We start from the raw sequence: 24,276 nt of genomic DNA, 5'->3' as shown, positions 1-24,276 counted from the left end.
AAATGCCAACAACGAACAGAATAGATAAATAAGTTGAGGTATATTCATACAAGGATTATCACACAGTACTTAAAACGAACAAAGTACTGCTACAGACAAAAATACAGATGGATCTCACAGGTAAAATAATAAGCAAAGGAGTTCATACACAGTAGGCTAAATACCGTATGAGTCCATTTAATTAAAGTTTAGCAAAACTAATTATTGTATTAGAAATCAGCATGGTGGTTAGCTCTGGTGGGGCACGTAGGTCTTGGCTAGGCAGGGGCGTGTAGGAGTTTCTGGGGTGCTAGAAATGTGCTACATCTTGGTTTGGGTACATATGTATTACACGAGTGTATATATGTAAAAACTATTTGAGTTGTAACCTTATGACGTGTGTTCAGAATTATATGTATGTTATGTCGCAATTTTAAAAAAGACATGAAAAATACAAAGCCTATGAGAAGAGAGACACAAACAAAAATAGATTATAAGGTGTGGTAGATGCCATGATAGAAGGAGGCTGCTCTGAGTGCAGGCTGGGGGTGGGGAGGAAGGGGAGGCTTTAGAGAAGGTACACTGGGCTCTGAAGGACTCTCGGGATTTCACCAACCAGAAAAGGGGACCAGTGTGAGCAAAGGCAGGATGAGGCTGGGGGAAACCCTGAGTGTGTGAGAAGGTAGGTCAGTGTGGTTAGAGGGTCAGGGGTGTAGAGCTTAGTGATGGGACATAAAGCTGAAGATATGAATCAAGTCAGTCTTCAGATCTGTTTATTTAAATGAGCTCCCTATAAACACTGGCTGAGTGAATGAATGAGCCTTCCCACAGTCACGACACATCTGATGTCTGGAGTCACAGGCACGGCATGTTTGCATGGCAACACGTACTGATGAGATACAGCCCCGGTGTGGCTGTGCAGCCCGTTTCTTCTAAAATTGTTAATTTCACTTCGAATTTTGGTTCAGTGTCTTCCAGGCCCCAGAATTAGAAACCATCCTCACTCAGTTACAGTACTGGCTCTCTATGAAGGCTGAGGGTTTTGGGGTGTTTTTTTTTTTGTATTTACCCTCTCTCCCAACTTCCTTCCACACCATCTCACCATTATATATTTTTGGTTCTTCTGGCAGTTGCCTTTAACATCTTCCAATAATATACTTAAATTGCTATTTCCTGGTCTGTCAACTTTAGACAGGATCCATTCATTTCTATGAACAACGAAGAAATTTGTGCACTCTCCCACCTTTCCACCTCCTTTCTTCTGTCCACCTTTCAATTCCTGTTAGTTATACATTTATTACAGTATTCTTATATTGTCAAGTTTCATAACGTTTACATTTTCTTCCATATTATAATTAAGTCTAGTCTATAGGTTAATTCTAAAAATTGAAGCTAATAAACAATATGATTGTAAAGAGATCATTTCCTGGGGAAACACTTCATATGAATAGACCCAAGAGAAAGAAATGTAATTCCACATGACTAAGACTTTGTCGCAAGAAGAAAAGTATTCCACAAGTTAAGAACCAAGCAATGCTCCTACACAGTATTTATGGCTTCCTTCACTTCTTGAATTCTCTGTCATCATCTTTTTAGATTCCTTTTTGTATTGATAGAAACAACTCCAGGGTTTTTTTCTTTTTCTTCCAGAAATATGAATGACTGACTGAATGATAAACTTTCTTTTTTCTGTCCACACAACTTGCGGGATCTTAGTTCCCCAACCAGGAACTGAACCCAGGCCCCAGCAGTGAAAGCACCAAGTCCTAACCACAGGACCACCAGGGAATTTCTGAACTTTCTAAATTCTTACACATAAAAAGTCTTTATTTTGCTTTCAACGTTTGAGGAGATAGAATTCTTAGTTCAAAATCATTGTCCTCCAGAATTTTGAAAGCACTGGTCCACTGTCCTTGGGCATCTCGTGTTACTGATGAGAGATTCCGATGTTAAGTTTTGATTCTCTCTGGAAGCTTTTCATTTTTTATCCTTGATGTTCTGAAGTTTCAGTAAGATTGAATGTCTAAATGTTCCTTTTCACTGACTCCTGTCCTGAATTCAGTGTGGTTTTTCAATTTAAAGATCTGTGCATGTTTCTTCAACCCAGGGAAATTTTCTTTTGGTACATCTTTGACTATTTCCATGCCTCCCTCTCGCTCTGCCACTGTCTGTCATCACTGCTTCCAGATCTCCTATTTGATGGATACTGAACCTCCTGGATCTATCCACCAACTTTTTCTCCTTGATGTTTTGCTCTACATTCTGGGATATTTTCTTAGTTTGAACATCTAGATTACCAATTTGGTATTCCTCTATATTCACTGTGTTATTCAGTTCACCCACTGCATTTTTTTAGGAGTCATATTTTAAATTTTCAATAATTATTTCCTTTTCTTGGATTGCTCCATCTTCATAGATACTGATTCCTTTCTATTAAATGAGATAATCTCTCAATTATTGCCAAGGATACTAATGGTAATTTATTTTAGGGTTCACTTATGTTTGAACTCCCTTCCTTTGGAGTGAGCTCTTCTTTTTTTCCATTTTGGGCCTTTTTTTTCTGCTATTGGTTTTCTTCTAATGTTTGGTGTCCATACATATTTATAAATGAAGAACTATGTTGTGAAGATAGTATACATGTTAGGATACAGGTTCTAGCCCCTGTAACAAGGATCCAACTATAAGAGTGGCTTAGACAAGAGAGAAGTTTACTTGTGTCTTGTGTAACAGTCTGAGTGTAAGTGGCTGTGGGCTAATATGGTGGCTTCACAGTGCGGCTTTCTTTGATCTATCTCTTCTGTGACCCATAGCATTTGCTTTCCATCTCCTTTGTCCACGCCCTATTCAGAGGGAAAGAGACAGGAGAGGGCAAGCCTGGGAGTTGTACTTGTGATTTGGGTTCACAGCCGCCACAGAGCCACACCTAGCTGCAAGGAAGCCTAGGAAATGTAGTCTTTAGCTGGGTGGCCATGTACCCTGATAAAATTTTCATTACTGCAGAAGAAGCGAAAAAGGATACTGGTGAAACAATGAACTGGCTAGAGCTTCCTATGAGGTTTTGGTCTATTGTTCTGACAGGTTTGCCCTTGAATGTGATGATGGAATCATGAACCCATCCTATTTAGGGTTCTTTATAAAAGAGTAATAAAGCATTATGATGGCAAGTCTCCTTGTAAGGACTGTGGAGGGGAAGCTGGCCAGTGGACTCCTGCAATTGCCAAAAGAAGGGCTTTACTCCACACTGGGCACAGTGACATCCTCCACTCCAAGGCAGAGCTGCCATATTTCCCTGCTTGTCCCTGACCACACCACTGAGCTGGCTAGAGAGTTCTGGAACTCCCTCAGCTGGGCCTGTCTCTTAGATCCTGGCCCCACTACTTTCCTTAGAGAGCATTTCTTGGGATTCGGCCTGTCGTTGGCTGCCTGCCTCTGCATGTAGAAAGTGAGAGGGGTTGCACTGGAATTCCTCTCCTGAAAAGCTCTTCAAGGGACTCTGCAACCCTGGCAGCCCATTCCTGTTCTTTGTTTTGTTGGCTCTCGGCTTGACCTATACTTGGCTTCTCTGGGATAAAAATCACTCAGGCTTCTAGAGTCTTGGCTGTAGTGTCTTCTGCTCTGATTTCTCCATCTACCCCATCTCATGGGCTTCCTATCTTCCTAAGACTTAGCAACATTTTTGGTTCATGGAAGGCATTCTATCTTGTTTTCCAATATTACGATGTCATCCTTTCAAATGGGGCTTTCTCTGCCATCTAATAATTCTCAGGGTACATGTGGAGGTGGACACTTGTGCTCCAGCTGTTAGGAAATCTTTGGGCTGTGACTCATCGGCAGAGAGGCCAATGGCCCTTCTAGGAGTCTGACACACAGGGGGAAGATGGGCCCTTCCAGCTGAGGGTCCCACAGTGTCCAGTTTTGCAGAGAGCACATTCAATGCTCCCAACTCCAGCCTTCCCACTGAGGTTCCATGAAGGGCAGGAACAGCTGGTCCTGTTCACCTGGGCAGCCTGGTGGCCCACCAGGTAGTGTCAATGACCTGACTGTCTCAGAGGTCTGCAAGCCATTGCATGGGCACCTGGCATGCTCTTTTGTTTTCTCTCAGATTCTGGGGAGAGCCTTTGGAGGTAGCTAATTAGCCAACCCTTGTACCCTGCCACCCACTGTCACCCAGGAGCTGAGAGCCATGGAGCTGTCTACACTGAGTGTGCTGGAAGAAGGGGCTCCAGAGGCTGTTTCTAGTCCATAGTTACTCCCCTTCCCAAGACCCTCTAGGCTCCCCACATAGTTTCGGCTCCAGGGTGTGGCTTTAAAGGTCTTTTCAGTGGGCTCCTGCCTGCGTCTCCAGCCTCTTCTCTCCCTTCTCCCTCCAATATGTGTGTTCTAGCCACAGGGAGCTGAAGAGTTCTCAGAACACATGCCATTCCCATTGCCCCAAATGCCCTGTCCTTCCCTCACATGTGGCAAATGTCTCAATGTCCTCCAAACCCACCTGTGATGGCACCTTGGCTGGGCCATGGTACCCAGATGTATGGTCAAACATTGTTCTAGATGCAGTTATTTTTCAGATGAGATTAACATTTAAAGCTGTAGACTCTGAATCAAGCAGATTACCCTCCATAATGTGGGTGGGCCTCATGCAATCAGTTGAAGGCCTAACAGAACATAGACAGAAGGAACTCTGCCAGCAGACAGCCGTAGAACTCCAACTGCAACTCCCCTGAGTCTGCAGTCTCCCAGCCACCCTGCAGGTTTGGGACTTACCAAGCCTCCACAATTGTGTGAGCTGATTTCTTAAAATAAATCTCTTTCTATATATATTTAAGTCCCGTTGGTTCTGTTTCTCTGGACAGGCCCGACTAATACATCACCCCAAACATCAAATCCCCCAGCAAGCTTTCTGCAACCCTCTTGCATTCAGTCAAACACTTCTGTACATCTCACACCATGTTGTAATTTATTTCTTTATGGGCTTTTCTCCCCCTATGAGACAGACTTCTTCTAGGCCAAGGTCCTCACTCATTCACCATTATATCCCTAGCACAGTAGCAGGCATACAAATAAATGGTGCTTAATAATTAATGTTTGCCAAAGGGTGGGTGAATTAGTGAGAACAAGAGAGGGTCAAAGCAAGTGGGCTAGGGGAGTCTTACTGTATAAAGGGATCAGGTCAGGCTCTTGAAAGAGACCCTGTAAGATAGGCCAGAGAGGGACACGATAACTAGTTCCTGAAAACCAGGCTCACAGCCCCACTCCTAAATACAGGTCACTGAGTGTGGGGTGGGGGGGGCGCCTCTGTGAGTCTAACCTAGGGGAGGTTAACCCGTATGCCAGCGTACAACCAGCCCAGCTTCTCGGGCCCCAGGGAGCTGGGTTTAATTTAATACTCACTGAATTCTAACCTCAATTTCTTGTTAGGAAGTCTCACTTTGGGTCCTGATCTGGGTCTTCCTTTTTTGATGACAACGGAACTCTGCAAGCACTTGGTTGTGTCCTTGAGGGGAGCGACTCTCAGCCTTCTCTAACCCCCACCCCCTAAATCTCTCGTGCTCTGTCCTCACTAAGCAAGGAGACATAGTGAGGCATAATTTTCTAAGACTGCATTACAGGGGGAAAAAAAAAAAAAAAGGCTTTTGCAATCCACACATCCTTTTCTCCATCCAAACCAGATGATTTTGAAAATTCCACCTGGCAGAAGGTCATGGGCTGGGGGTGTAGGGCAGGAGGTGAACCCTTTGGGAATCAGGGCTCTGTGTTTCCCAAAGCTCTAAGCACAGGTCACTGGCTGCCCAGGGAATCAGGCACGAACGAATGAGTGAACGAATAGAACAGACAGGTGCTAAATTGAATGGATTATAACATGCCCCAAGTTCCTCCCTATAAGACCAGCTCAGGCCAAGAGCATTTAACTCAGGAAAAAGAAAAAGAGCCAGAAGCAAAGATAAGCTGGAGACTGATAAAGGGACTGGTGGTTTAAGAAGGATGAATCGGATTTTGTGACAGAGACAAACCGGCCATCAACTGGGATAACTTCAAGGGCTGCTGATGTTACTGAGCGCTGACTACGTGCCGGGCACTCTGCTAAGCATTCGAAACACACAGCCCCATGAGGTAGGTAATGTCTTTAAGTCCATTTGTCAGATGAGGCAAGTAAGGCACACGAGGTCACATGACTTGCCCAGGGGCACACATTCAATAAAGGCTGGACTGGGAGTCCAGGCAAGCAGGTGGCTCCCGGGCGTGCTCTGCTTGCAGCCACCTCCCCACATAACCTCCTCGCATGGCACCGGCACATTTAATCGAGGAAATAGGAAAACATGGAGTTTTGCTTAAGGCGTGAATTTTGCTCAGGCCTGGAGATCTAGAGACTTGGCTTTGCCCCGCCTCACTGGGCTCCCTGAGCAAGTCGTCCCCCATCTGTGCTGCCTGTTCCCGTATTTGAAAAAGAGGGTATTGACCATCGCTGGGCTCTAAGGACTTTACCGCCCCGGACGCTTCTGCTCCCTGGCCTGGGTCTTCCCAGCTGCCCTGAGGCCCACTCCCCTAGAAGGCCTGAGTCTGGCCCTCAAACAATCCTTCTGATGAGGCCTGAGTGGATACAGACCACCCCACGCCCAGGACATTCCAGGCTTCTTGTACAGTACCTGACCCTCCTGCTGGCTGTGATGCTCCACCCTGGGCCCCACGCCCTCCACCTCTCCAGCTTCCCAAACCCCTACTCCCACACCCTCTCACCTGTGCCCCACTCCTCCCACCCTTTTTGCCTCCTGGCCAGGGTTCAAACTCCTCCCTCGGCCCTGCTGCCTGGTCCCCCTCCTTCCCTTTTGTTTTGTCTGGCCAAACCCTACTTGTCAATGCTGCCAGTCCCTCCCTGGGGTCTCCTCCAGTGTCCCAGACAGAACCAATTTCCCCCTTCCTCTGGGTTGTACTTACACCTCTATTTCAAATAATAACAATGATATGAATAATGCTACCTTGTATGGGTGCCACGATTACAGCTCAGTAAAGGCTTTCATAGTCATCCTCTCATCTAATTTTACCTGGTTCTTCCCTGCAGGGACAACCTACTGTTTGTGCTCCCTCTGCCCCCTTAGATTGGAATCACAAGGTCTGAACATCACTTCACAATTGAAAAGTTCCTCAAGACCGCCCTCTGGTTAGGGCCTTATCATCTCATTTTGCAGATGAGGAGACAGAGGTTCAGTGAGGCTGAGGGACTCCCCAGACACAGGGCTGGAATGTAACCAGGCGGGATCCACAGCCCAGGCCCCTCATTCTCAGACCAATGCTCTTCGAGGGTACCTTGCTCCCTGAATCTGCACGCAGGATCTCACTCTGTGTTCCTGGCCCATCCTTAGCCCTGACAAACATGGTATCCTGAACTCAGGAACCAGGAGCGGTATGTTGATGTGAAAAATTAATTCAGCAGGGCCTAGAATCATCTTCCTAAGTGCCCCCCTCCAGAGCCCTATGAGGCCAGGCCCACCACCACCTTTCACCTTTTATAAAAAAAAATTTTATTGGAGTATAGCTGCTTTACATATACATATATCCCCTCTTTTTTGGATTTCCCTCCTGTTTAGGTCACCACAGAGCACTGAGTAGAGTTCCCTGTGCTATACAGTAGGTTCTCATTAGTTACCTATTTTATACATAGTATCAGTAGTGTATACATGTCCATCCCAATCACCCAATTCATCCCACCCACCCCTTTCCCCCTTGGTATCCATATGTTTGTTCTCTATGTCTGTGTCCCTAGTTTTGCTTTGTAAACAAGATCGTCCATACCAATTTTTTTCAGATTCTTCATATATGCATTAATATACGATATTTGTTTTTCTATTTCTGACTTACTTCACTCTGTATGACAGTCTCTAGGTCCACGTCTCTACAAATGACCAATTTTGTTCCTTTTTATGGCTGAGTAATATTCCATCGTATATATGTACCAATCTTCTTTATCCATTCCTCTGCTGCTGGACATTTAGGTTGTTTTCATGTCCTGGTTATTGTAAATAGTGCTGCAATGAACACTGGGGTACATGTGTCTTTTTGAATTATGGTTTTGTCTGGGAAAAGACGCTCAACATCACTAATTATTAGAGAAATGCAAACCAAAACTAAAATGAGGTACCACCTCATACAGGTCAGAACGGCCTTCATCAAAAAATCTACAAACAATAAATGCATGAGAGGGTGTGGAGAAAAGGGAACCCTCTTACACTATTGGTGGGTATGTAAATTGATATAACCACTATGGAGAACAGTATGGAGGTTCCTTAAAAAACTAAAAATAGAACTACCATGTGACCCAGCAATCCCACTACTGGGCATATACCCAGAGAAAACCATAATTCAAAAAGACACATGGGCAGGGGTTGGAAGATGGGCAGGGCAGGGGTTGGAAGATGGGCAGGGGTGGGACCTTGAGAGCCTGAAATCCTCGTCTCTTTTTCCTTCACCCAGAAACTCAGGAGACCCAATGGTGTTTCTTGTTTGTCATGCAGAAAGCGGGTGGCCTCTGTTAGTTGTTGTCCCCACGAGTCTGGCAGGATTAATACGGTGCCCCCTTCCAGGGCACGGACCGGGAGGCTCTGGGGCACCTAGAAGGGGGAACTACAGGGATGCCCCGGGGAGGGAGTGGTGGAGGGCAGCCAGGACCACTGGCTGCTGAGTCACCTCCCTGGGTGGCAGGCAAGGCAGAGCCCTGCTCACTGGCCTGCAGGGACTCCCCACTCCCTTCCCAAGAATTCCAAGTCCTTCTAACATGCCACAAACCTCTCCAAATGGGTTTCCTAATGGGTTTTGGCCCAAGTGAGCGATTTCTCTTTCCCAAACAGGATCACACCCATCTCCCTGTCCAGGTCACTCATAGCTCCCCTCTCCTGTGGCAAAGACCGCTGCCAATTTTTGAATGCTTACTATTACATGCTGGGCTCAAGACAGTTTCTATCGTACCCCTCACCGTACTGATGGTTTCACATATCGTATCTCCAGCTACAGATTTTATAGAGCAGAGCTGTTTGTTTGGGTTCTTTTTACAATTTTTTTTTTTGATGTGGACCATTTTTAAAGTCTTTATTGAACTTGTTACAATATTGCTTCTGTTTTGTGTTTTGGCCTTCTGGCCACAAGGCATGCGGGACCCCAGCTCCCCAACCAGGGATCGAACCCGTACGCCCTGCACTGGAAGGCAAAGTCTTAACCACTGGACCACCAGGGAAGTCCCCAGAACTGTGTTTTTAACTCCCTTGACGTTCTTTGTGCCTGCCCCATGGTAGGCACTCGTGGGTATCTGTGAGTGAAAGAACGAATGAATGAATGAAGTTTTAATTGTGGAAAACCTTAGCTAACGGACAGTTTACAGAAGTCACCTTGATTCCTTTCTGGAAAAGGGGGTGTATTCATTTTGAAGACTAGTGACTATATTAATCTATTAATAAATAGAATTTTCTAAACTTTGAGTGTCTGTCTCATGAACATAACGTTTTGGAACCTGCTCTATTAGACGCTATCTAGTATAATTCACATATCATAAATTTCACTCTTTTAGATGTATGATTAAGTGGTTTTTAGTATAGTCACAAGATTGTGCAACCATCATTATGTAATTCCAGAACATTTTCATCATTCCCAAAAGAAACCCCACACCCCTTAGCAGTCAATCCACATTCCCGTCCCCTGGCAACTGTTAATTTATCTACTTTCTGTCTCTATGAATTGCCTATTCTGGACCTTTCATATAAACGGAACCGTACAATACACAGTCTTTCGTGTCTGGCTTCTCTCACTTAGCATCATGTTTTTACTCATTTGCTTTAAAAGTATTAGTATTTCATGGTGCTTCTGAGAGCACCCTGGCCCCCAGAGGTTCCGAGGCCATAATGCCAGGGAGATCATACAGTTTGGAGTGGATGCTATGAGCCCTCAGGACAGCACAGGGTCTGGCAGCAGATGTACGGGACTGGGCAGTATGGGAGTCAGACAGAAGATGTTGTCACAGTCTGGGCAGTCTGGGGCCAGCAGCAGAACCAGCTGGTAGGAACCAATCACACAGGGGGACTGAGAGCAGGAATGCCCAAGGGAACAGCTGCCTGCAAACCCGATTCTCTGGTAGGGAGAGAGCCGTGCCCAGCCCTGAGTCTGGAGAGAGAGTCCCATTTCTGAGGTGGCCTCAAAGTTCAACTCCTGGAGGAGTGGGTCCCCAGCGCTTGGCTGGTTCAGATCTAGGGGTGCAGAAGTGACAGTGGCCACCGTCTCTGTCTAACCCAGACATTAGCCGGGAAGCAGCACCTCCTGTCAGGAAATCCCAACAGGCTAAGTAGAGGCAAGAATGCTTTGGTCTTAGGCAGTTTGTACAGGAATTGATTAATTAATTAATTTCCCTTTTTTTTTTTTTTCAATTTTAACTTGCTTTATTCCACAGAGGACCTGAGATGGTTTACACAAACAAAATCGGAGCTTGAGTTAAAAATGATGCATCAGCCCAGGGGAAATGGAAGATATAAGGTCTACAGCAGAAGGGGTAAAAGACCATGGAGAAGTAGCTTAGGAGCCCCACGTGGTGGCTGTTTGGGCCCTAGGCTCAGGGTAGGGCTTCCTGGCAGTAAAAGAAGGAAGGACAACACAGTTAGTCGTACCTTCTCAGTGTCCTGATGATAAGCACAGCAGTTTCTCAGAGAAAGCGCAGCTCTCCTTGGCACTAAGATCTGAAGGGAATTTCTCTCCTGCTGTTTCAAAGAGGGAGCCATTCATGAAGTCATTCCTCCAATACTTCCTGGGCTATGACGTGCCAGTTCCAGGCTGGCTCTGCCGGCCTCTAAACATGCCAGGTGGGCCCCACCCTTTACATCATGAGCTCTCGTTTGGGAAATGCTGTGCCATTTGGTGACCACCATGCCACGTTTCGCCAGAAACACATACCATCTGTACGGTTATTTATATAAAACTTTAATTTACATTGACTTGAATTTGACTTGTTAAAATATAGCCTCATCTTAGCAGTAGGGATCATGGGTGTAACTGCCAACTCTAGGTTTTTATTTAACTGTTTTAATAGTAAGAAATTACTCTTAAAAACATGGATTTCACCCATGTTCCCCTAAAACCACCTCATGTTCTACTAGTGGTTTGTGTCCTGCACAAAAGCCTCCCCCCACCATTTCACTTTGGATGCACGAGGGTGTGCCCCCCCCTTTCATGAACAGCCAAGTTCCCCCTCACCCCCTCCGCCTGCCAGAGTGATGGAGCGGGTCCCTGGGCAGATGTGGTTTAGCCTCCCCCACGCCCCCCATAATCATGGAGCTTGAAGGCCCTTGAATGTCATCTAGTTCAAAGCTCATGTGTGACAGACCGACACTCAGGAGACTTGCCCCCAATCACAAGGCTGGTGACAGGGCAGGTGTCAGGATTTCTTCCAGGCTCGCCTTTGTCATTGCCCCAGATGGACAGGTGACCATTTACGTAACCAAAGACTGGCGCTCACCGAAGGCCTCTAATAGAGGGACCGGGGTCTCACCCAACTCCACAAGTCCCATGAAGGTGGGAACCGTGTCTGTTTTGTTCCCCAGGGTGAATCAGCACCCAGCACTCTGCCTGGCACATAGTAGGTGTTCAGAGAACAACCCTGAGATGTTCACAGCAAGTTCTGGAGGATGGTCACCTCTGGGGGGCGCGGGGAGGGACCTGCGATGATGGAAGGCTACACAGCGGCTTCTGCTGTGTTTGCTGAAGTCTTTTTTAAGCGGGTTAGTGGGTTTACCACTGTTTGTTCTATTATTGTGTATTTTGCTGTCGTTGTTTGGTTGAAATATTTTTAAAAGTCTAAATGTATTTGTTAAATACATGAATAAATTTAGTACTAGCCCTTTAAACAAGTGTGCTTTCTCTCTGCTAATATAACGCTCTGTGCCCATCTCAAGGGGCTCTAACTGGAGCGGAGGAAATGGTTCTGATTTCCATGTCAGGTACACCCCAGCTGGGGGTCTTCTCAGCCTGCCACCCCTCCCTCTACTCCCGAAGCCTGGGGCACTTGGGGGGTGAATCTGAGCGTGTCTGAGGCCGACCGAGGCAGAGTCCATCTCAAGCCTAGGCCATGGCATCCTTGGCGCGGCTCACACAAGCCAAGTGGGGTCTGGGCCCCACCTGCAGAGTCCCAGCTGATGGGCCCCACGGATGAGCTCCACACTGGGGCAATGAGCATCGTTATAAAACCAAGCCACCAACAAGTCCTTGCTCCCCGTCTGTGAAAATGACAAGTCTTTCCTGGCATATATACTGCGAACACTGGGGTCAAACGCCAGGCAAGGATGCACACTGAGATTGCCAAGATGGGCCCACAGAGTCTCAGAGTCTCAGGGTTGGAAGGGACCTTCAAGAGCACTGGCGCACGCTCCTCCCCACGACGTGAGCCTCCCCTTAGGGACTGCTCTCGGGAGGCCCTCAAGACCTGGAGCAGCAGCAATGGCTCTTCTTTTTTTTCAAGGGGGGGTGGGGGGAGCATTTTTTTGTTTTTGTAAAAACGGAATCACCCTGTGTACACTTCTCCATACCTTGCTTTTCTCACGGACCATCTTTCTAGGTCAAAGGCCAACATTTTTTGAGCAGTTCCTATACACCAGGCACCTGCATCAAGCCTATAGGGCAGGAGCTGTTATAATTCCTGCTTCACCAAAGAGAAGACTGATGGTCAGAGAGTCATGTAACACAGTTCGCGGGATCCGGATCTGAACCCTGGCAGTCTGCCTCCAGCCTCTGTGTTCCTAACCACTGCACTCCACTGCCTTTCTAAACAGAGACAGGGTGGTCTCTCTCTCTTTTTTTTTTTTTTTCGGCCACGCCGCACACCTTGGCTTACGGGATCTTAGTTCCCCAACCAGGGATTGAACCCAGGCCCTCAGCAGTGAAACAGTGAAAGCGCAGAGTCCTAACTACTTGACTGCCAGGGAATCCCCTCATTCTTTTTAAATAGCTGAATGATGGGCCACGGGTTGAATATAATACCTTCGAGCCCTCCCTACTGTTGAGTTTCATACTTTTTTCTAATTTTTTTGCCACTGGAATTTTGCAATAAACATCCTTTGTACACATATCTTTACGGACTGGTGCTATTGTTCCATAGGCCGGATTCCCAGAAGTGGGACCATGGGTCAAAGGGTATGTGTGTTTTGGGCTGGAGTATTATGGGGCCTATTGTTCCAGGCGTCTTCCTAAGGATGAGCCATGCGATTTTCACTCACTGGTTTTGATTCTGTCCCGAGGACCCCACAGAACACCTCTGACCCCTCTTCTCCAGGATGACCCCTAGGATGGTTGATGACAGTCCTCTCTACTCCAGTTTCCCCAAATGTTCCTCTGTCCACATGGTTTGGTGTCCCCTATGGCTGGTCCAGATACCTCTTAAAGTGCAGCATCCTCTGGGGTGACCTCCTCCCCGTTGAAGGACACACGCACAGAGGCGCAGCATCTTTGCTGGTGCCAACGGCGCAGTAGGAGAGATCCAAGTCGGTAGCGTTCAGAGTTCTTATCTTCAGCTCCCCCCAATCACACACATGCCTTCCTGAGAAAAAGGCCCTTTGTGAAATATTAAAGGACAGACTAATTCTACCCCCACCCAATGAGAAAATGGACTCATTCTTCACTTAGAGAAAATGCCAATAATTTTGGAACCGGACAGACCTTCATGCATCTTCCAGCTCAATGCCTTATTTTACAAAAGAGTCCTGGAGGGCAATGACCAACCCAGGTTCACACGTGGGGTGTGCAAAAGCATTTCTCTGAGCCGGGAGTAGGGTCGCCGGGGGGCACTTTTCTCTAGCTTCTCCGCCTGCTGGTTCGTAGGAACCGTCTTACTAGAAAGGCTTAGTGTAAACATTTTGCTAGGCAGCCGAGAGAGGAAACTTACCCAGGCTGAGCTGCCCTGCGCTGGGTGCTGGCCACGGACACAATGCTCAATGAGGGCCATTATCTAGGAAGGGAGGGCTGTTTGTTCTGCTGCGGGACGGTGCCAGAGCCCAGAGCCACCAGGCTTGCCACTCTGGCTGCCACACAGAAGAGTCTCCTTGCACTCAGCAGGCTTTGCGGTTATGCAATGCCGGGCCAGGAGGTTAACTCTCCCCGGACAGCAGCCAAGCCTTGTTCCTTCCTGCCTGAGCGTATCCATCTGAAAAGGCTCAAAATTGAGGGCCTCAGTATTTGCAAAAAATGCTCGGGCCCTGAACCTGCTGGTTTATTCCAAAGGGCGTAGTGGGCCCATCCCTGTAGCCCCCGGCATCCTCCTCCCGAGGTCCTCGGCCCCAGCCACGGAGTCTGCTCACTGCTCCTCAGCATCACCCTTGGGCCTCTTGACCCTGCACCCTAGTCTGTGCTCCTGCCGTTCCCTCTGCCTGCAATGCTCCTCTCCCTTTTCTTTCTCTGTCAGTTGTGTCTAGTCTAAGCCCCCTTTTTAAAGCACGAGTTCCACCCCACATCCTTAAAGCCAGCCACCAGTGACCTAAGCTGAAGGGGTGAGTTTTCAAGCCAGAAGAGATCTGGGAAGTTATCGATCCAACTGCCCCATTTTCCAGATGAGGAAACTGAGGCTTAGAGAGGTTGACTAGCCTGAGAGCAGAGTGAGCAAACGTGAGGACCAGCAGGGCTCTCGTCCCTAATCTCTTTCTCTTACACTACACATCCCATCTGCTGGTGGATCATGTCGGCTCTGCCTTCAGACTATACCCAGAATCCAACCACTTTCCACGGCTGCCACCCTGGTCTGCGACATTATCGCTTCCTGATGCTGACACCAGCCTCCCATGCTGCCCTGGCTTCCTGCAGTGTGGTCTCCACACACAGCTGGCTGGGCTTTCCAGAACATTCGGCAGATCAGGCCACTCCAGGGCTTGGACCTCCAGCAGCTTCTCAATTATCTGCACACACTCACCCTCTGCCACCATATTCTTCCTCCGCCCCCACCCCTGCCCCTCCAGCCACACTGGTCTCCTTGCTGTTCCCGCCTGGCAGGATCCCGCCTCTGCCCGAACACTCTTCCCCAGGTGCCCCAGGGCTCACTCTCTCAACCCTCAGGGCTTTGCTCAAATGCCACTTCTCTGGTGGGCCCGCCCTAACCGCCTGATTCCTTTCCTTTCCTGATGTCATCTTGTCATCTACTACATACTTTATATAAGTAAAAGATAATACCTTTATATTTATTTTATAGATATGTTCATATCTTTAATATCTCACAAAACAATATGTGATAAGGTGACAATATATTCAGAGGCAGGAATGTGTGTGTTTTGTCACTTAAAACGGTGCGCGGTACTACCATCTGTTCAGGCAGGGCTGATTTTAAAGGTGATCTACCCCTTTGAGGATGGATGATGGTGACGGAGGTCCTGGTGTCACTGTGACATAGTGTGCGCACGCGCGCGCGCGCGCGCGCGTGTGTGTGTGTGTGTGTGTGTGTGTGTGTGTGTGTGTGTTAGGGGTGGAGGGAGGGGACAAGTTTGGTGGCACAAGCAGGATCAATGAAAGGAGAGACTCTGAAAGCTCCAGGGAGGCCAGATAGAGCTGGCCCAGATGCTATATTTTTAGGGCCTTATGGGGGAAACACCCTGACACCTGGACCTCAGTGCCTCCCCGACCCAGCCCAGGCAGAGTTGATCCAGAATGGCTCATTCACAGAGGCAGCCACACGGAAGCGGCCCAGATGGGGCTGTGAGGACCCAGGCATCTCTGGCTCCTTCTTACTTTTAGGCAACTTGAATTTGCAAGTTCAGAAATCTATGTTTTTTTAAAAATCTCTCCAGTGGGTGACTTACAGGCCCCACGGTGTTTAGGGGCCTCAGCTGAGTTCCTCTGCGCAGAGCTTTATTACCAATAATAAATATCTGTTGGATGAATAAAGAGAGAGGTGGAAGGGAAGGGGGAAAGTGAGGCGCAGGAGAGGAAGACGAAGGCCCCAAGCAACAGAGTGATCCCCAGGAAGCATGCCAACCAGAACCGGGCAGAGACAACACAGCAGGGCTTGTCCCGACAGGTGGGACAGGCGGGTCCAGGAGTCGCCCACTCTCCCACACCTGCAGTTCTGCCGGCAGGGAGCACAAATCCCAAGCAAACAGAAACTCGTGATTTTGGTTTTATTTGGATTGACATTTTTGTTTACCTATGGCACAATTTCTATGAGGTTGGCTGGTTTTATTCTAAAGAGGGGCCCAAGCTGAGTTACCCAGGTGACTGGCTGTTGAAATCTCTCTTTTCTCCATCTGCCCCGGCCCGTCCCGACTCCTCTTCTGGCCCTCCGAGCACTTCTCTGACTCTTTCACCCGAACCTTTTTTTTCCTGGATGCCTGTGCTCGTTCCTCAGGTTTTGGTCCTTAATCCCCTACTTGTCTCTCTCTACGTCTCTCACCTTGTCTTACTCGCAGCTTCCACAGCTGCACACATCACCTGCCTTGTTCCCGGAACTCCCCAACCCTGCCCTTCCAGATGCCAACCTCTGGCTGGGCCATCCTGCTGGCCTCTCAAATTCAATATGCTTAGCACCAAACTCATCTTTTCTTCTCCTATGCTTCTGGTATCACTGTTCTTCTAAACCTTCAGGCTTGCAACATCAGAACTATCTCAAAACTGCCTCCACTCTCCTCTGCCCCCATGCTATCCATCCATCCACCCACCCCACCCATTCCCGCATTTGTTCAGCACCTGCTAACCAAGTACCAGTGTGCACCAGGCTGCTCTGGGTGCTGGGACAGTCACCATGCCTGTCCCTCCTCCCTCTGTGGATCCTCCAGGACCGCCCCAGGCCCTGTTCCAGAACTAGTCAGGCCCATAACTGCCAGTAATTTGCAGTGTGACCTTGGGCCAGTCACTTGCCATGTCTGAGCTTGGGTGTCCTCATCTGCTTTGGGAGAAGATCCAGCATCCCTACCTCAACTCTCCCCAGCCTGGCTGTGATGCCCGCAGGCGACATCCATCTGAAGAATATTCATGATCATCACCCCTAACAGTGTTGTAGCTTCTTACAGACCGTGGCCTTAACCCCCTGCAGCTCCTAGCCTCCAGTCTGAGACAGAGCCCCAGAAACTGCATTTTAAAGAAACACCCCAGGCAATTCTGTTGGAGCGGAGGGAGCTGTGGATCACACTTAGAGAAACTCTGGCTCGCAGGATAAAGTCCAAACTCCCTCACCACCCACCCAACCCCTGATCGGACCCTCACCCTACTGGTCTGTCCATTCATCACCCTGAACCCAGAACTGAGTCTGCTCTTCTCTTGCCATTTCCCCAGCACAGAAAGCCTTCCTGACCTCCCTCTCTCTGATAGTCTTTTTTCCATCCTGTAAGGTCCAACTCAAATGCCTTCTCCTTCTTCCAACCTGTCATCGGTATCCCAACAAATCCACGCACTCTCGTTTTCTGCCTAGGTTGCTGGCTGGCTTTTCACCAGCTCACATCCTAGCTTCCTAACCAGCCCGTAAGCTCCCTGAGGGCAACCGTCTTCTCGCAGATCTTTGTGTTTGATCACAAACACAAAGACCAAAACATGCACTGCAGTGTCATAGGAGGATACAAAGACCAAAACATGCACTGCAGTGTTATAGGAGGATGGCAGAATTCCTGCCTGGGGGTGCTCTCTAACAGTAAAGACAGAGTAGAAGTAAAGATAGGGGACCACAGAATCCCAGAGCAAAGTCTCCTAATGCCATGGGGGAGGGGCACACAGGAGGCGGAGGAGGAAAGTCCAGAAAGAATGCGCAAAGGATTGAAGTGTGAGGAGTTCCCTGGGAGCCTGGGAGGAGGAGAAGAGGGATGGAGATGATGGGAACGGCTGGACTAAGAATGCTGAGCTAAGGAGTTGGACTCGACTCTAGGTCAGAGTTTGGCAAGTCCAGCCCGCTGCCTGTTTTTGTCCATGAAGTTTTACTGGAAGACAGGCACGCCAGTTCTTCTACACACTGTCCATGGCCGCTTTCCCGTAGCAACAATGGAGGTGAGTAGCTGCAAGAGACTGCATGGCTGGCAAAGCTTAGAAGATTTACACCTGGCCGTTTCGAAAGAAAGTTTCGTGGATCCTGGCCACAGGCTTTGACAGCTCTGGGTGGATTTTAAGGAAGAGACAGTACGGTCAGATTGGTGCTTTTTCTATTATTTTGGGCCAACATAGGGATGGGTTGGAGCAGACAAGCCGGCAGGAAGGGAAGGTGGCTGGGAGGCTGCTATAACTGACTGTCCAGGTGGGGGATGGACATCACAATTGCTGCTGTGGATTAAGAGATTTATTAAGAGTTGCTGTGTGACCACCTCGGGCTAAGCCCTTCACACATACTCCCTGATTTAATCTGCACAGCCACCGCAGGTAGTGTTGTTATCCCCATTTTACAGATGAGGCACAGAGAGGTGAAGCGGCTTGCCCAAGGTCACACAGCTGGTAAGCAGCAGAGGCGGGACGCAAAGTGCCAAGCTCAAGGTGTCCGGGGTCGAGCCTGTTTGCTTGTTGACGGATCCCTTCAAGCTTCTCTGAGAATTCACAGAACACAAGTCCTCTGCAGGAGAAAATCTACCCTGAGTCGAGCCAGGCAGGAAGTGGGAGGCAGGCATGTGGCTATTTTGGAAAAGCGACACGAAAAACCACGAAACTTCCTACCTGTCCTGTTTTGCTCCCATCTGTCCTCGGAAACAAGGCTGCCCCTCTCTTAGATGAAAAGGTGTTTCTCCCCACACGGTGGCTCTGCCGCTGGTGGTGGGGGAAGCACTAAGCTTAGCACACGTCTGCTATTTCTAAAGGGCTATAGAAACAAACAGGGCTATGTAAATAAGAAAAAAATGAGGTCACCCTTTTAAAATCTAACACTGTTCTTTTTCTGTGGGGTGAGCAGCAAAACCTCAGAAAGAACTTGTGCTTTTTTATCCCCAAGAGGCCTTCTCCAGCCCACAGCCTCCCGAAGCCACCAGCCTGCCCCTCCCTTCCTTGCACCCTCCGAGGGGAAGGCAGGGGGCCTGGGAGCCGGGACTCCTGGGTTTTACTCCTGGCTGTGTGGGCTTTGCCTCGAATGCCCAAAGCCACTGCCCAACACCAGTCACCACCTCCTTGGGGCCTTGACATCTGTCCCCATCCAGGTCACTCACAAGCACTGCACACACTCACGTGTACTCCTCCTGCATAAACCAGCTTGGCACGCTGACCCAGAGGACCCCTCGGCCATCCCTCTTCCTCTCCCCTGCCCAGATCTGCTGAGTGGCCTCAGAGGTCCTTGGCATGACGATTAGAAGCGATTTGTAAGAGCCTTCCACACTCTCCCCCCACCATGTCTATGAGCATATTTTAACCTTCTGGACCTCTTCTTCCAAGCCCATGGCTGGAAGTTATTAGAGCAGCTCCGGAGAGCTGTGTTTAAGTCACCAACAGCTGTTAGGAGACACCTCCAGCTTTGGCAGGAGCTCCTGGGGCTTCTCTGTGTTTCCCAAGTACTTTTCCCACTACTGACCACCCCCCTGCTCCCTGCCCCGTGACCCTCTCCACCATGGACAGCATCCCCTCACTTCTCTCCTCCACCATCTTTCACTACCTACTCCTCTGCCTCCCAACCCCAACTCTCAGCATCCTTAACTCCTCCGTTATCCTTCAGCACAGAAACAAGAACCACTAATATTTGCCGAAGAGGCGGTTTGCAAACTGTGCTCTGCAGAGGTGTTTCAGAGGTTCTTCAAATGTCGTGTGAGAATTTTATTCTAAAAATATAGTTTGACGCCTATTAAAACTGTTACGGAAAACGGACCTGAACTTCCCAACATGTTCTACGGCACGCTGTAACACGGAGTCGAGCCAACGGGGGCGGCCGGCTGCACGTGGTTTGTACAGACCTTGGACTAAGGCCTGGGTGGATCCTGAACTTCAGTATTGAGATGTGTCTTCAACTAGAAAGACTGGAGCTTCTAACTGGGTATCTTTAGGTTGTTGTTTTAAAAATTCAGGACTATACACGCTTCTGTAAACCACACGAACAAGTACATGCTAAAGCTTTCAGTGATACAAGAACGGATTATCATGAAGATGTCATAAATGATTGTGTGCTTCCTGAGTGCTGTAATAAGAAGGAATCCAAGAAAATGTTTGACACCGTTAGTGATGCAAACCAGAATTCCCTTCTCCTCCTCCCTAGATGTCTACATAACATTGAACTGAAGATCATCCTGGGCCGCAAGTTCACCTATGAGAAATCTGTTACCAATTCACATGGTCTCATTTAGAATTTTCTTAATATCATGGAACCGAGCCAAACAAAACAAAAATGACGAAGCAATCCTGGATGTTACAGCTGATATTCCGATACAATGATCGTCTAGAACAGAGATCGGCAAACTGCTTCTACACAGGGCCAAATAGTAAATCTTTTTGGCTTTGTGGGACAGACAGTCTCTGTCACAACTACTCAACTCTGCCATTAGAGTGGGAAAGCGGCCATAAATAACGTTGAAACGAATGGCATAGCGGCGTTCCAATAAAATTTCATTTACAAAAATCAGGCGGCAGCCTGGGTTAGGCCCACGGGCTGCAGTTTGCTGACGCTTGATCTAGACCCTGAGCTTTCAATGTTTTTATGCATCGAAGCTGAGTCATTGCTCTGTTAATGGATTCTCATAATAAATAGGTGTTAACATTTTCAACTTAGAAAATAAATGTGTGTTAATAAACTACCACTTTAACTTCGCATTCCATGCAGGATTTGACTTTTTAAAATGGTTTCTAAAACTATAAATGTTTGAAAACTACTAGCAGAAAGCTTTGCTACTAAAAAAATGCTTTCACAGGCATCTTCAAATTAGATTCATCTTCCAATCGCTTATTCAAAAATTACCTTAACTCTGGAGAGAGCCCCAGTCCAGGCCTGTACTAAAGGCGAGGGGCCATGACTCCACAACTCCTTGCTCTGAAATAATTCCAACATACCCGTTCCCAAGCCTCAAATGGTATTAATGGGCCCCCCCGGCACAGGGGATTCTGCAAGGCCGTGGAAGACCGGCACGCGGCCAGCTCCTACCTGGCACCCCTGCCTGCCTGGGCCCGAGCCCTCCACCTCATTCAGATGCCATATATTCCAGCCTCCCCACTGGTGGCTGGGGCAGCTGTGCCAGCAGTGGGCCCTGAGTGCCTGGACACTCCAGAAGCACTGAGTCAGCACCCCATTAATCACGTATGCTTGGATTCCCCAGAGGGAGCACGGGAAGGGGTGGGGACCAGAGTTCTCGCTGGAACTGACAGCTCATTTCCCTCTGGGCCGGTCCCATCCCCTACAGATGCTTCCATGCAGCTGCCAGGGCCCCCGTGGACAAAAAGGAGAGTTTGAGAGGGAAGTAGGGAAAGACAAGCGCCAGGTCTGGGGAGGATTCCCCCATCTGTATTCCCCATGACAGTGTCCTCATTTCTCTGCTTGCAACCCTCAGAAGTTTCTACTTCCAGCATAGTTCAAGTATCAACTGCACACCTAGCTGAATCAATTCAGACCCTGCCCTGAGACCGCTAGGGGAGGAGACCACGTACAGCTAACTGTGATACGAGCACAAGGAGACAAATGCTAAATCGAGGTACAACGAGGTATCCCAGGATGCCGAGGAAGGGGGACCCATTCGTTTGTATTATGGTGCTACTGATTTCTGTTAAAAGGTAGGTCCTCTTGGGGGAGAAGTCCTCCTGGAAGCTGTTACTGCCTTTCTTTCGGAAGCCTCTTGGTGGAGAAGAAAGTACTGGGTCTTTTGTAGCCAGAGGTTCTGCTCTTTACTAGCTGTGTGACTGTCTTTAAATTACTGGACCTCTCTGTTCTCAGTTTCCTGTACAAAAGAGGCAACAGAACCAGCCTCACTGTGGTTTCTGCAGGACTCAGTCTTGTCTGCAAAGCGCCAGGCCCCATGTGCAGCATCAGCCCTTAACTTCACCCTGACTCTCTCTTAGGAACTCATGTACCGGAACCAGATGGCACAGTATGGCAGATGTGTCACAGGGCTGCAGTGAGGAGGGTGGAGTGGTGGTCGACCTGCCTGCATGAGTCAGAGGGCTGCTTATGTTGGGGAGCCCTTGCTAGGTGTCTGGCAACATCCCAGGGCCTCACCTGTATCTCGCCAGCAGCCCTGTAAGGCAAGAGCCATGACTCTCCCATTTTTCAAGGAAGAAAGACGAGGCAGAGAGTCTAAGCAATCTGCCTCCCAAAGCAGTAAAGGCTGGAACTGGAATTTGAACTTGGGAAGATCCACAGCCTCCACTACTAGGTACCCCATCAAACATGCCCTCAAACCGAGGCTCAGATGCCCAGTCATCCTTCATCAGAGTCCAGGGGGTGATTCCTCCACCTCCTCCGGAGAACCCTGATCACGGCCTGGGTCTAGGGGGGTCCACGTGGTATGGCAGAGCTGTGGGCAGAGGCCCAGCCCCAGCCACCAGACCGTTCAGACAGCTACAGAGATGCTGTCTCTGAGGGCTGCCTGAGTCTCCGTCCTCCCCGCTGTAAGTGAGAACACTTCTGTTTGGAGGAAGGGAATGAGCGCTGCTCACAGCACACCGGGCTGGGAAGCACCCGCTGGGACTCGCGGCTGAGCCCACAGACCCAAACACAGGACAAGCATCTCCAGGGGCCCCAGAAGGAGGCCCCAGAGCACCCAAACCTTGGCTGCATCAGAATAAAAACACAGATGCCTGTGTCCCCACCTCCAGACAACATGCCTGGGTGGGCCAAGAAGTCCATTTTGTTTTAACAGAGGCGCTCTCCCCCTCCCTCTCCTTCTCCCTGGGTGATTCTGATGCACTCCACGGCTACACGAAACATCCAAAGACATATTCCTGACCCAAAGAGCTTCTAACACCACACACCTAACCTGAATCACAGCCTGAACTTCTAACCTGAAACCACAACTCATACCTGAAGAGCTAAAAACAAATTAAATGGGCATATATATAGCCATGCTGGGGCCCTCTCCCAGCGCCATTCAGGCAGTCTCTCTGGAGATGGGACCCTGCTAGTGGAATTTTTTAAAACTCCAGGTGATTCTAATATGCAGCTCGGGCTGAGAACCCAACATCCTTTCATTTCTTCATAGCCGGGAGGGCCCTGAAAGATGTTGCTCTGTCTTCAATACCCACTGTGATGTTCTAACTAGGGAGGGGGTGGCAGGGCCTCTTTAGGCAAGAGCCATCCTGGGAGGCAGAGGTGGGGCACAGAGAAGTGGGTGGAGTTGGCCAGCAGGACGGCATGGTGGGGGTGGCACGTAGGGAGGCCGTGGTTCCCTAAGCGGTGGTGTTGCCAAGGACAGAATGGAAACTGAGGGACTGGGGAGACAGGACTGCATTTTGGGGGAGACAGTGTGGGGCAGTGAAAGAGTGTTGGCCCTCAAGGTTTCTACCCCTGACCAAGGAAGTCCCGAGGACGTCCAACCTTCACAGAGGCTCGAGCAAGGCAATCATCGTCACCATCATCATCCATTTGAAAGAGGAAGGACTCTAGCAAGCTCGGGCAAGAAAGACCACATGGGGCTTCCCTGGTGGCGCAGTGGTTGAGAGTCCGCCTGCCGATGCAGGGGACGCGGGTTCGTGCCCCGGTCCGGGAAGATCCCACATGCCGCGGAGCGGCTGGGCCCGTGAGCCATGGCTGCCGAGCCTGCGCGTCCGGAGCCTGTGCTCCGCAACGGGAGGGGCCGCAACGGTGAGAGGCCCGCGTACCGCAAAAAACAAAAACAAAAACAAAAACAAAAAACAACAACGGAAACAGAAAGACCCCATGGAGTGCCCAGCAAGCATGTTCACTGGCCGCCCGTTTCCTACCTGTGCTGAAGCCACCACTTCCGATGACCGAAACTAAAACGCTGCTCTCTTTGAAAACCAGCGTTCATGTCCACTCCTGCAGCAGCTGCCTCCTCTCACGCTCTGCTCTTCCCTCTGGAAGGGAGAGCTCTCCTGGCCAGTGTCGCTTGAGGCTCCTCCATGAACTAGTTTGAGGCTGCCGGGTTCGTACCCCGAATCCTGCAGGGGACGGTCGAAAAACATGGTCAAAGAGTTTGGTCAACTTCTTCAGACATAGAACAGTGTCTGCCTGGTCCCAGGAGCCCAGGCCCCAACTCCTCCCAGGCTGCTTGTCTTGGTTCCAGGCCAGAGCCCCGTGATCCCTGGGGAGACGGTGTGGCGTGGTGGCCCTGGCGCCTACCATATTCTACCTTGTACCTGGCACCTAACTTCTATAAGCCGCTATGTTTTCACCAGTAAGTAGGCAGAATTCTAAGACGGCCCTTAGGTTTCCTGTCCCCCCTGGTGTATGCATCACACATGATCCTTAGGCCT

At 49.1% G+C, this 24,276-nt stretch overlaps 1 protein-coding gene across 2 annotated transcripts in view; it reads right to left on the bottom strand.

Annotated features, from left to right (window-relative positions):
• HIVEP3 (HIVEP zinc finger 3) overlaps nt 1-23,992 on the bottom strand; it is a 101,323-nt gene extending 77,331 nt beyond the window's left edge. For both annotated transcript variants that reach the window (XM_027108912.1, XM_027108913.1), the window contains exon 1: nt 23,764-23,992. The gene's annotated coding sequence lies outside the window, so the exon portion shown is untranslated. The remainder of the gene's footprint in view (nt 1-23,763) is intronic.
• Nucleotides 23,993-24,276: the final 284 nt, after the last annotated feature.

The sequence above is a fragment of the Aethalodelphis obliquidens genome, unplaced genomic scaffold (assembly GCF_003676395.1).
Source record: "Aethalodelphis obliquidens isolate GAN/ISIS:26980383/991018 unplaced genomic scaffold, ASM367639v1 scaffold9, whole genome shotgun sequence".
Lineage (NCBI taxonomy): Eukaryota > Metazoa > Chordata > Mammalia > Artiodactyla > Delphinidae > Aethalodelphis > Aethalodelphis obliquidens.
This window is presented reverse-complemented; position numbering and strand designations above follow the sequence as displayed.